The 14,127-nt window shown below is 35.7% G+C and overlaps 1 protein-coding gene across 1 annotated transcript in view; it reads left to right on the top strand.

Annotated features, from left to right (window-relative positions):
* Nucleotides 1–14,127, top strand: part of LOC145692014 (inter-alpha-trypsin inhibitor heavy chain H4-like) — a 199,556-nt gene that overhangs the window by 57,996 nt on the left and 127,433 nt on the right. The window lies entirely within an intron of this gene.

Genomic DNA, 14,127 nt, shown 5'->3' on the forward strand with positions numbered 1-14,127 from the left:
CTCCGCATTACAACTGAAGGGAATTGGTGTGCTAGAGAGTAAGACATCCGACTTAGTATTTGAAATCACAGTGTAGGAAAAGAAGTGGTGCCAGAGTTTAGATTTTAACATGAGAATGCTTGTATTTCATCGAGCCAATCACGGCAAGGTTAGACTGCTCCTGGTACCCGTTTGTACTGGTTTGCAACGGCCCCTCTAATTTTCATGTGGGCCCCCATGTATTTCTATAAGTGTTTTTTATTGTTATACGTATTTTTATGAATATTCAATATTTGTCATAATTTGAATTCAATTTGTCTTACAATCCTCATATATGCCTCCCTAGACCCTTGTCTGCAACCAGACATTTGAATGGGGGCCCCGGAGTTACAGAGAAATAGAGATGCAAAAAAGCCGGCTTTTTAGGGAAAAAAACGAGAATTTTCGAAATTTTGGCTTTTTTCATTTTCCTGATTTTTCTATCTAAATAGCTTTCTTATACTATATTCTATAGTTAGGTAAGAATTCCATGACCTGAATGCCATATTTCGCTCTAAAATTCACTATCAAGATGGATGGAGCACGTGTTTACGAATTAAAGCTAACATGAAGAAAGTAGTATTTGAGAGCAATTTTAGAGGCTATTTAACTTTATTTTAACTTTTGAGTTATCGACATTTTCTTCTTCTCGGGATCATTTCAGTTTGTCATCCGTGTTTCATTTCTAAGAGCTTAGTACTCTAGCTGCTAGCGCAAAAGTTAAACTTACGTTTCTCTATATATCCGTCAAAGCGTACTTCCACATTTCTGTTGTACTGTAGCTGTGCAACGATTTAGCAATAATTTTCCGGATACAAACTTGAATACTAATTTATACAAATAATCAGTAGCGGATTTAGAAAAGTAATTTGGGAGGGGTTTCTCTGATTGATTCGTTTTCTAAATGTCCTAATTTTATTTGGGAGGAGCTTGAAGTTTATGAGTACAAGCGTAACTAATATTTCGTTTCGTTTATATATTATCAATAATCTCCCGGATACAACCTTGAAGATCATTTTATGCTGAGAATCAGTGGCGGATTTAGAAAAGTATTTTGGGAGTTTTTTTTCTTACTAATGTTTAGTTTTTCTAAACATTCGTAATTTTTATTTGACGGGAGCTTAAAGTTTATGAGTAAAGGCATGACTAATAGATATTTCGTTTGTTTTAGACATTCCGTAATTTTGGAGAACAGGCTTCAGTCCGAAAGACCGCCCCCTAACCTTCGCAAAACCGTCACTGCTGGTAATTAGTAATAACGATTTAAAAACAGTAAAGAATGAAGTCGGCCAACTCACAGTACACACACTTTTTCTACTTCACAGTTGGAATGAAGAAAAGCTTTGTCAGAATGGTCGAATGCTGAGTTGAATCCCGGACTTCCCGATAGAAGCGCAAAAGCTCCACCCAGCCATGTTTGTTGTGCAGTTGTATTTATCTTAACAAATATATTCCATAGTCTTTTTTTTGTTGTTGTTGTGGTGGGGTGGGGAGAGTTCCATAATGATATGAAGGGTATGAGCCAAGAACAACTAAGAACAAGAGGTAACTAACAAATTTTCAATTGCTGAGTTATGCAGCACCAGATAGACAGCAACGCATTCCGCTTAGTTTAATTATTCATGTATTGTCTTATGTTTAATATCAGCTTTCCGACTTTCAAAATGGATTGTGCAGCAGAAAATCTCTAATTTCTTAAAATAATAAAATTGTGGGTTACCATGTTCTTGCCTCACACCCTTGATATGTTGAATCCCTCTTGTTAAAAATTCAGAAACCTTGAGGACTGAGTAAACCGTGATGGTGGTTATATAAAACTCTAGGTTTTCAAGAATATACAAAACCAAAAGCTCTAGATGTGCAGCCTTTAAGTGTATCATATAAATCTAAGCATTTTTCTTGTTTTATTTTAATTTTATTTTGTTCCAAAAAGAGGGTATTGAATATTTTGAAAAACACTACATAGAATTTTGCTAGTTATTTGTGTACTTTTTAAAAGAAGTATTTACTTTTGGGGTTGGCTGGTTTACACCAGCTGTTTTTTTCTTTTTTTTAAATAAACAACTGGTTTAAACCAAAAAATAAATAAAAAGAACGAAAAATGCGATTCGTGTGAACTTCATGGTGACGTTTCCCAACATCAAACCATCTGCCTTTGTTTTATTTCCTTTTCACCTTTTAATCAGAGTGTCCCATGTTCAATTCTCGGTCGGTAGAGCTCCTCCGTGGCTAAGCGGTTAGCGTACGCGCCTTTGGCGTGGAAGATCCGGGTTCGATTCCCGGCGGGAGCTCATGTGGTTCGGATTCCACGTTAATCAGTATGTCCACGTCTCATATAGCCTCGCTGCTGAACGGGACGTTAAACTCAAAATCACCTCACCTCAATTCTCGGTCGAACCACAACCCTTCTTTCATACGTAAAGTAGCGGTTCGGATGTAAGCGAAAGTCTTCTCCTTGATAACCTCGGTATTACGTAATGATGTTAAGCCTGAACATACGAAACGAAACCAAATTGTATATTTCTGAATGCCTGTTGTTTTATAAAGAAGCCAAGTTTGCTTAAATATACTGATAGAAATTGGCAAGATTTATCGATTGCCTAGGTAACTTACAACATTAGCTTGGATTGGACTTTCAATGATATGTAAGTACTAAATTTGTAATTTAAAACCTGAGTTTTAGTGTACTGATTATGAATTTGACCTTTAAATTTTACATGCAAAGCAATAATAGGATATTTCCGTTATTGTTTTACATTTAGAGTAACGACGGAATTTTCGCGATGGCTAGGGTGGGAGTTTCCCAATTTAAGATATTTACTGACCGGACTTCTTTAAGCTTATGTGACCTCTTCCAGCATAACCCCGTTGTTGACTAATAACACCAAGGCGAAACAAACTTATTTCTGTCAATATGTAATATAAATACATAAAGCAAAATATCTAAACCCAAAAATCCTGGTTTAAACCCTAAAAGCCTAGTTTAAACTCCCCCCCAAAAAAACGGGTTTTTGGCATTTTCAAAAACAATCATGGTTCTTGCCAACCCTGCTTACTTTTGTATGTAAGAGGTTAAAAAAATCTTATTATATATATTGGTTAATCCTAATGTAAATATGTCGAGAATTAAACTGTGTGAAATATCTTTTCAAAATTCATGGTTTATTTTCGAGGTTTTATATTATTATCGGCATCAACCACTAATTAAATGACTTTTTGTGTTATAGAGAAGCAAAACAAAATCTGGTTTATCAATTTAAAGCAGAATTTTGAAAAAAAGCCCAAAATTTCCCAAGCAAAAAAGCGAAGCAGAAAAAAACGAGTTTTTTCCAAAAAAGCCGATTTTTTTCCGAGCCCTTGCATCTCTACAGAGAAATCTTTGCCCTTGGTAATAACCAGTGGCGAAGCGTACTATGAGGCTATGAGGCTCTGAAGCCGGGCCTACTCTGTTTTCTACCGTATATTTTCTTTATCTTCGATTTCTTTTAAAATAAAGTCAATACTTAAACATTTCAATTTTATCGGTAACAATATGTAGGTTGGAAACATTTGGAGACCCTTCCGTCCCAGCCCCACCAACTCGCTAGACAGACTTACGGACTATCCTGCACAGGGAGCGAAACTATTGTCTATCGATGGATATTGCGCGCATTGTTGGGAATTTGCGAAGGAACGCCTCTAGGAGTTTAGTTTTAGAGTTGAAGGCATCTTCCAATGCAAAAAAGATTTCATTAACACAGAGTAACAAGTCTGTGTGTGCAATTATGTGTTTCTATTAGTGATAATTTGTTTAATTTAAGTATATACTCTCAGAAGTTATTCAGAGTAGCTGTTTTATTCCCTACATGGGGACTGAACCATAATAAGGACTGTCCCAGAAATAAAGTAACTACTATAATATACGTCAGAACTCAACAGAAGCTTCAGTAGTATCTCATAGCCACATACCTGTAGTTGAAATGCCAAGCAAAGAGTCGTTCTATGTATGGAAGTGAGCGGTCACGCCACAGACTAGCGAAGCGAAGCGAAAATTAGTTCTGCACAAACGGTGCACTCAGAGGGGACTTTCAATGCGAAGGATCACAAAGTCGGTAAGTGTGTCTTACTCTGGTGTCAGAAAAGTGATACTCAAGTTTGGAGAACATTATACTATTAAAGATTTAAAAGGAAGAGGACGAAAACCAGGTATGTTGTAACGTCCACCTCAGCCTAGCCAACTCAGATCGCATCTAAAACGAGAGTCTTGTTAATAATAATAATAATAATAATAATAATAATAATAATAATAATAATAATAATAAACTGTCGATTCAAACTCAGCAAGAAAAGGGCCTGATAGATGGGACTTGCGGAGCAGATCAATCTTGTCTCGATTCGTGAATAACCGAAAAATTTTATCCAATATTTCCAATCAGAAAATATATATAGAATATATACGGAGAGAAGCCATACATATGCTAAATAAACACTACAATATTAAATTATTGTAACAACTTTATTCAACAACATTGCAAGGGTGTATATGTGCTTTTACGTTGGAAGATCATATACACACCGACTGAATAACATATAAATACTAAATTTATGCGAAATACCAACAGTCTTTAACTATTGTAAAACAATTACTTGAGTTCAAATTCGAAAGCAAACTGATCGTAACTCCGAATGAATAATTTTTCAATAAATTCTGAATCATAATTGTATGGAATTTCAGCTTTCATATCAAAATTCACCTAAATTAACTTCTCCTAAAAATAACATTTAAAGTTCCTGAAATTTACAGTCAAAATCAGTTATAGCTTGACAATCATGAAACAAATGTATTCGGCCTATCCAGCACAAGTCAATTATGTATATTCTAGAATTCACTTTCAATAAAGACAACTCAACGAGCAATAAGTCCTCTCACTATTCATTAACAATCAGTTTAAATTAAAGTCTGTATCTATCAATACTTCAAATTAATAATTCTCATATTCAAGATTTATAATTCACATTCAATAAGTAAAGTATTGAAATCAATAAAGCTACTTTTCAAAGTTTAATCTCTAGACCCAAATCATTAGCTGTTGGAGAAATTAGAAATATGAATTTCATTAAACTTTCTAACCCAAATTTATCATAACGAACAGATAACGATAGGCAACAAGCTCTAAGAAAAACGGATTAGCGAAAATATTGGATCAATCAGATAAATCTTCAAATATTAATCCGTTATTAGGTCCGTTACACAGTCACGCGGAGTCCCGCGTGGCAAGATTGTTCTATTGTTTCTTATGGGTGCATACATAGTCATGAGGAGGCCTCCGCGTGGCCCTATCCGTGTTCCGCCCTCCGCGAGGCGGATAGGGCCATTGAGCAAATGGGTGCTTACATAGTCAAGTGGAACTCCGTGCGCGGAGCTGCCATTTCCCTTTAAAATGTAAAGAGCAAGGTGCATAGTAGCAAAACCAAAATAAAGATTGATCCAGAAAGACTTATTACAGAAGTTGAATTAAGACTATGTTTATGGGATCCCGCTTGCGTAGAATACAAAAATCGTGACATTCACAATTTTTCCAATTAATTCCTCGAACGACCGGACTGACATGCGAAAATAATTGAAGAACTTTTTCTAATTTTCTCTCAAACCTACATAAACAGTCACAAAAGCTCCCTTCAAACTTATTTGAGTAACTAAGGGGTGACTTTGGAACCGCCTATTTTTCTGTGTTCTTTGTTTTCTCTTCTTACAGAGATAATAAGAAGCCACTATTATCGTTTCGATCTTACTCATGTTGACTCGCAACACTGACTGAGGAGAATTGTGTATATAATCACGCGACGCGGAGCGCGTAACTACGGATGACTGTGTAAGCACACACGCATAGCGCGGAGGGCGGAAGACGGAGCACGGAGCTCCACTTGAGTGTGTAACGAGCCTCAGTGTCGAGATTGATTAAGGCAGAAATCTTTCGTAAATCAGATGGAGGACAAAACAGATAAAGCAGCGAAATACGCGAGGCCCAATTGAATGAATCCTAACCCGGGTCAAATTTCACAACCGTACAAAAACATATAGTTAAACGTAGCACAACTACTTGTTTCTACCAAAATTGGAACTTCACTCACCTTATTTGAAGTACTATTTTTTTTATCGTGTTACCTTCGTCAATCGTGATCTAATGATTCCCTCTGGTCTCTTTCGTCTGAACTTTTCTACTTTCTGAAGGTTGACGACAATTCGGTAGTATAATGCCAGTGAATATTCCGAATAATGCTCAACAATATTAAAGCATATGGCATTTAAACGGAGCACTAGAGTGAAGTTATTCGGAAACAGCTAGGAAACTAGAAAAACTTCCAGCTTATAACTCAGTTTTGCTTTCACTAAATCCAAAATGAGCTTTCATAACACGCCTTAAAATTGAAGCTTTTCCTCGTAACGAGCACCTATTCATAAGCCACAGAGACTTCACTAATTAGAGAAATAACTGCACTTGTCATTAAAATAACTTCTTTAACAAAAACCACCACTTTACTTGCAACTTCAAACTGACCCACGAGAATGGCCACTGCATCCGGCTCCAATCTCAATATTAGAGATCTCAATATCTCTACTATAGGCCCATTTAACATAATTTACTTTACAAATCTTCAGCATTGAAATTAAAGAAACTTCCTGCCGTGTAAAGCACTTAATAAATATATTACTTTCGTAGCAGTGGCACCAACTTCCAAAACCGTCAAACATTCACACTTAAACACACAACTGCGAAGAAGCAACTTAACACTGACCGGAAGACACAAACAAGACAAGAATTTACTCCGGCGAAACGTTAAGAATCCAGTCAGCGAACACACGAAGTTTCGCTGGCTCGAAACCTTCAGCTCGCAATAAGCCACGCCCCCCAACACAACTCATATTTCTTTCTTTCTCCAGTAGCTCAAACGACAAACAAGAATACATTTTCTCCCTTCTTTTTTTAAAAAAACAAAATTGCAAAAACGATTGAATAAGACTGAATTAGGGCAGAATGATATAAATGTTTAACCATAATTTCTAATTAAGAATAAACATCGTATTTTTACTAGAAGTTCAAGAATATTTTTTTTAAACATAATTAATTTCATCCTTGTACGAGTCCATTTTTCGAAGGTCCTGAATCTTGAGAAAAAATATATCGTTACAATGTCTACTAAAACTTTGGAAGGATAGATTCTACACATTTTGAAGACGAAAAGACATTTGTCAGTTCGTGAACTAGCCAACAATTTACATACTACCAAAGGAACAGTGCAACGGGTAAAGTCGAAACATAACATACGATCGTATCGAAAGAAAAAAAACCTAAAAAAAGAGTGCAGAGCAGAAACAACGCTCTAAAACCCTCACTAGAAAACTTTATGATCTAGTGACAAATCCGTCTCGATACATTCTAATGGACGATGAAACACACGTGAAAATGGACACAAAAACATTGCCCGGGCCCCAGTTTTACACAGCAATGTAGGGTGTAGTGCTTCGTGATGCGGATAAGACAATCCGGGAGTCAAAATTTGACGCCAAAATGATAGTATGGCGAGCCATTTGTTCGTCTGGTCTCAGAAGTTCAACATTTTACGCGAATGGCACAATTCGAGGCGAGATTTATAGAAATGAGTGCATTAAAAAGGGGTCTGCTGCCCTTGTATCATAAACACAAAGTTCCCCATTATTCTGGCCAGATTGGGCCCCGGTCCATTACGCCACTGTCAGTACAGCACTACTAACCACGAATGAGGTGAGTTTTGTGACGAAGGACCCACCAAACGTTCCCCAACTTCACCCCATCGAACGCTACTGAGCAACTGTGAAGCGAATTCTCAAGGAAGAAGGGTCCGGCTGCCACTAACCTCCAGCAATTCAAACAAATGTGCAACAGTGCAGTCCGTACTACCAGTGAAACGACTGTGCGCAACTTAATGCAAGATATCAGAAGCAAACTTCGAAAATTCTTTCGGGAGCAGTAACAGTTGTTTTTTATGGGTTCTAATATGTGTTTGGCTCTAATGTTAAAGTCCAGAAGAACACTGAGTTCAATTTGTAAACAATGTAGTAGATAAACGCAATTCCAAGTGGTTACTTTATTTCTGGGACAGTTCTTAGCTGGTAGAATATAAGTCTGATGCATTAAACATATATATAAATTTACAAAACTCTACCGTACAGGATAAAATAATAATATTTCAATGTAACTTTAGTTGAGTTTTCCATTTCGTAGAATCAGTGGGGTATTTACAATTTTGTTTCGGGGGACTTCGTTTGTTTCGGGAGGGTGTTTGCTGACTTTATTCCTGGAAATGTAAAAAAAAATCTGCAATGTATATAAAAAAAGTTGCTATAAAATTTCGGCGAGTGCTTAAGTCCGGAAACCTTCCCATTAAATATGTCACTGCGTAGAATACAATATTAAATATCCTATTGATTCAAACACTTATCCTAGAGATTTGAGAGTTAACTGTAAGAATGTAGGGCAATGGCAGTAAATATCAAACATCCCTCCAAATATTGAACACCTTGGTCATTTCTTTATAAAATAAGAATATCGAAAATGTTGTGCACTATCTGAAATTTGTGAACTCACCCTTCCAAATCTCGTCTTATGAAAATCAATAGGTCGATACGCATCGATATTAGCGAACACAGAAAAATTTCCTAGTCTGTGGTTTTAGCTGGAGACTGGAGAAATTACTATATTTTTTTCATGCGCATCACCGCAATAATAATCTTTTTCCCCCGGGTGATGGTGTCATCATAACGTATCCTTTTAATGATGCGATGTGTTAATACATGTATAAATATATGCATATTTATTTGTAATAATGTAATGTTTCAGCTATTGTTTTATTTGAAGCGAAAAGAAAATAGTGTTCGATATTCGGAACAACATTTTATAATATCGAAATGCTGTTCGATAAAAGAGGTCCCTTTAAAGAAAAGTGTTCTATTGTACCGAAAGTTATTTTAAGTCAAAGGATTATTGGTGATTTAAATATTAATTTAACTAATTTGTTGATTTCTTTTGCATTGAATGTTAAGGCTTCCACGTTGTATCTGATAGTTCATGGGTTCAAACCGTTATAAAATATTTAGATTTACCTTTTGAGTAATGTTCCGTCATAGAGAGACCATCTAATTGAGGTCTTACGTAATGCTAAACGCATTATTTTAGAGTTTTGTCTCCGGGTTGTCCTCTTCCTCAATTTATAGGCTACTAAACACAGTAGAAATTAATTATAAAATGATTATTTTACATTTTTGTTTAGTTTCCTTAACTACTATTCAGAACTTGATAATGGGCAAGATTAAGAACCCCAACAAGGAAGGTGTCTCCAAAACCAGAACCAGGCCTGTCAAAAGAATGAAACGATACTACTGTTCGTTATACAGTATGTCTTGACTGGAGCTGTTCAGTAGGTGAGGTCTGGTACGATGTCCCAAAGACAGGCATGAAAAACCTTTCTTTTTAAATGATAAATTATCTGGACATAAGAGGATTGACATTGCTCTTGAGGGAAAGCCACTACTGAGCCCACAAAATGAAGACGGAATTTCTGAATGGATGATGAACATGGGAAAGTGATTATTTCCGGTGAAAAAAACTAATTTACTGGACACTGTTCAGCAAATTGTACCGTCTGCAGGAAGAAGTACACCTTTCAAGCAGGGAAGACCAGGGAAAACTTGGTTCAGGTATTTTTGGGACTATGTTAGAAGAAGGCTGACACTTTTAGCAACGGCACTGCTGCAGTTTCGGATGAAAGAATACGCGATTGGTTTGCTGAACTCTCGAGCTATCTTGAATCTGACGCATTAAGTGCAATTATGAAAGACTGAAGAAGGATCCTCAATGCAGACGAAACAAACTTCCTCTTCCACAAAGTTTCAGAAAAGTACCTTGTTCTGAGAGGAGAACAGCTTCAAATTACAGCAACATCTAAAGAAAAAGAGAACATAACAGTACTCGGTAATTTCTGTGCTGACAGAAATTGGCTGGATAAAGGCTACAGCATTTTTGACTTACCTTTAACGATTTAGGAAGTGGCTAGATATTGAGAAAATCACACTTCCTGTTATCCTCTTTCTCGATAGGTACAGGAGTAATCTCTCACTTCAGGTCAGTAAATATTGTCACGATCATGAAATATTGTTGTATTGTCTTTTCTCTAACGGTACTCGTCTTCTGCAACCAGCAGAAGTAGGCGCATTTTCACCCTTAAAATGAGCATGGAAGAGGACGAGTAAACCAAAACTCTCGGAGCATCGGTACTAAAGGTAAATTTTGCAAGTCAGTTGCGGAAAGTTTCGGATGATGCCATCAAACTAGAAATTGTGAAAAGCGCATTTTGTAAATGTGTGCTTTATCCATTGAGTCCTGCAGCTATGGACTATAGCAAGTATGTTGCCGATATTCTAAAGACACCAGTGGGAAAACCACAGCAAGAAAGTGACTACAGTATCCCTTCATCTTCTCAGCACCTGTTCCCTACTCCTCATCAGAAAATAAAGTTCGTGCTTGATGATCTGGAAGAATTCCTGCCTTCTCTTGTTCTTAACATGTTGCATGACAAACTAAGACGTTACGAAGAGAGAAAGAGTGAATGTGATCCAGATTTGGATGCTTATTGGAAAAGTGTTAAGATCCGGTACGGTGCGACATATGAAACTAAATTGGCTGATCAAAGCGAAACAAATGGTTCAAGTTCAGAAAAAGAAAACGAAGGGCAAAAAAGTGAAAATTGTGATTTCACATGGAATAACGAACGCTTAGGAGTGTAGGCACCTTCGCCCATGAAGAATCTTCCAGGTGTCATCATTTCGAAAAGTGGGGTAAACATCCACAAGCCAAACTTATTGCATCAAGATGAGATTGCTTCGGAATTATAATGTTTGCCTTTCTCAAGTAGTAGTGATGGTTCATTCAAAGAGTTTCGCAAACTTCCTGAAGCCCCGGAGAAACCTCATCAATTTAGACTGAAAAAAAAATGCGTGCAATATCTTCCGAGGAATAACGGGAAGATCTGAATTAAAAGAAAGACAACAAAAAATTAACGTAAGATGTCCCTCTCTGTGATGAAAAGTGGCGATATGATACAAATATTTTGTAGAAAAGAACATTTTAATATGTATTTCTCTTTGCATATGCTATCTTAGTTTATATTTTAGAATTATTGCAATGTGTTTTCAATGATACTATATCCATATAACCCTTAAACTAAACTTGTTTAAAAATAAAATATTTAAACCTCGCTGTCCAATATACAAAACATCCTATTCGATAATTAAAATCTCATTAATCGATATATATAGCAACCCGTTCCGTACAACAAGCAATACAACTTTGCTATTAAAATGTATCTTAAATTTCAAAATTGTTAACTATAATTATCATAGTGGGCTGGTTTCAACCAATAAATAAAACCTCGCTCATACAGGGGTTTGTTTCTCACTGATAAAGGATATTCATTAAATATTCATACGATTGCCCTTAAGTGTTCGATATATATTGCCATCACCCTAATTCCTTTTTCTCTCCCTCCATTTTCAAATATACAGGAAATGAAAACAGCAAGTAAGGAGGAAATTTCCTTAACCGCGCTGCAAATCCCAGACAGAAGAAAATATGAACTGCACTTTAAAATATTTGTAGTGGAGCTAAATGAGAATATTTCATTAATACAGATTGTGTGTTTTCCTCATGTAAAAATTAGTTGAATAATAATATTAATACACTACTTTTAGTCTACTTTGCTTTTATATATATATATATATATATATATATATATATATATATATATATATATATATATATATATATATATATATACAGGGTGGTAGGTAACTCCACCGCCAAATTTTGGAGGTGATTCCTTATATGAAATGAAAGAAAAAAGTTCTAATAAACATGGGACGAAAAACGTCTCCTTTCAGAGTTATGAACCGCCGAAAATTCACATTTCGAAACGCTCTGCCTTAGAAACTACAGGACCGATCCCAAGCGATATAAGGAATTACAAAGGAACTAGTATGCGCTCTATCTAAATATCTCTGTTCTACCGTGATCCGTTATCGGCGAAACGAACTGTAGAAGGGAAATTGAGGTATAGGGATACTCCTTTAAGTGCTAATAACGCGTTCGTTTCGCCGATAGCGGAGGATGGTAAAACATAGATATTTAGATAGTTTGCGTACTCGTTCCTGTGTAATTTCTTAAACCGCTTGGGATAGGTCCTATAATTTTTAAGGCAGGGCGTTTCGAAACATTTTTCAAATTTTCGGCGGTTCATAACTCTGAAAGGAGACGTTTCTCGACCTATGTTTATCAGAACTTTTTTCTTTCGTTTCATATAAGGAATCGCCTCCCAAAGTTTGTCGGTGGAGTTACCTACCACCCTGTATATATATATATATATATATATATATATATATATATATATATATATATATATATTCATTCTTGCTTGTTAAATAAAAACTACTATGTATACATGACATAAATTTAACTCTAAACAATGTTAGGAATACAGCTAAGAATGTTCTTTAATATTAATAGATTTGGTAGATTCTTTTGTTAAACTCAATAAGTAAAAAAAGAATATTGACCATAATTTTAAACATTTTATGATACATTAAATGTTATTTTTGTTATTTGTTTACGGGATTAATTGTGGGATTACGCTTCGCCACTGAAAATAACCCCCAAAATTAGCAAAATTAGTGAGAAAACATAAATCAAATACGGTTAAATGACAAAGACGGGAGGGTTTCAGCTTTGTGTTACTAAGTGTGAAAAGGGTTATTATTATAGCAACCCACATTATGCTTTATTTTTTGTTTAATAATGCTTTAATTTTTTCCAAATTATACTTGATTATCCTTTTATGTTAATTTCAATCAGTGTTTTACATTAATCGTGTATAGTGTATAATATTTACTATGTATTAAATATTCTAAATACAGTATCTTGATCTATTTATTAATATTTTATGCAACCAATTTCTTTTATACTTAATGGACTTTCTACAAAATGCACTGTAAAGGGATATCTGCTCGAGTCAGTTTTTCTTATCACTTGTGTGCACCTTAGAGATGTGTGTATATACAGAAATTGAAAGTAAAAAATGCCACAGTGCTGCCAAAAGTTGACACGAAAAGTCGCTAAGTGCGAGGCGAAATGACTCTAATTTGGGGTGAAAAATCGCTAAAAATTATTCTTGGTATTCCGTCTCTCGCATATATATATATATAACTCCATGCAAAGCAGTTAGCATACTCGCCTTTGGCGTGGGAGACCCGGCTTCGATTCCCAGCGGGAGCTCACGTGGTTCGGATTCCATGTTAGTAGGTTCACGTGTCACATAGCCTCAGTGCTGAGCGGGACGTTAAACTGAACATCAACTCTATGCCCTATAGAACCCGGAGGTTGAATTCCACGTTCTCGAAAGCTCTCTAGTAAAAACACATGTAATGTAAACCTTTACAGAGAAAAAACTTACACCCATTCACAGTTTACTCGAGCTTTTAGAAGTAATACTGTATTATTTCTCCCTTTCAATGGAAGGTCTGCTAGCTAAATGACATGGAAGGTTAAAATTGTTATCCGTTAGATGATAAGACGTAGCCTATCACAAAACAAAGCGGGATTATTAGAAAAATTCATTGACGCTTGAGCTAATTCAATGAAGTAAAAGGAAAACAAACATATAAAAACTGTTTTCAACTACCTAGGTAATAATGCTTGATTTATTAACATCACAAAACTCTCTATATTTGTAAATAAGTCGCCAAATCGTCATTTAAAAATCACCAAAAAAGTCGCTAATCGGAAATGCTAATTTTTGTCGCTATTCTGAAAGTCGAATCCCCTAGATTTAGTGACTTTTCCCCCAGATTGGCAACACTAAAATGCCACCAAAAAGTACAGTAAGTGCTCAAGTTCAAGAGGCACACATAACAATACAGTGAGTTCTTGTATACTATTCATTGTTAGCGGAAAGTTTTCTTGTTCTTTTACTTTTTTTCTCTACATCAAAGAATTACACCGAACAGAAATTTACAGGAGTTAAAATAGGCTTTTCATTGTTGCA

Source organism: Thermobia domestica, chromosome 8, assembly GCF_964235325.1.
Source record: "Thermobia domestica chromosome 8, izTheDome1.hap1.1, whole genome shotgun sequence".
Taxonomy (NCBI): Eukaryota; Metazoa; Arthropoda; class Insecta; order Zygentoma; family Lepismatidae; genus Thermobia; species Thermobia domestica.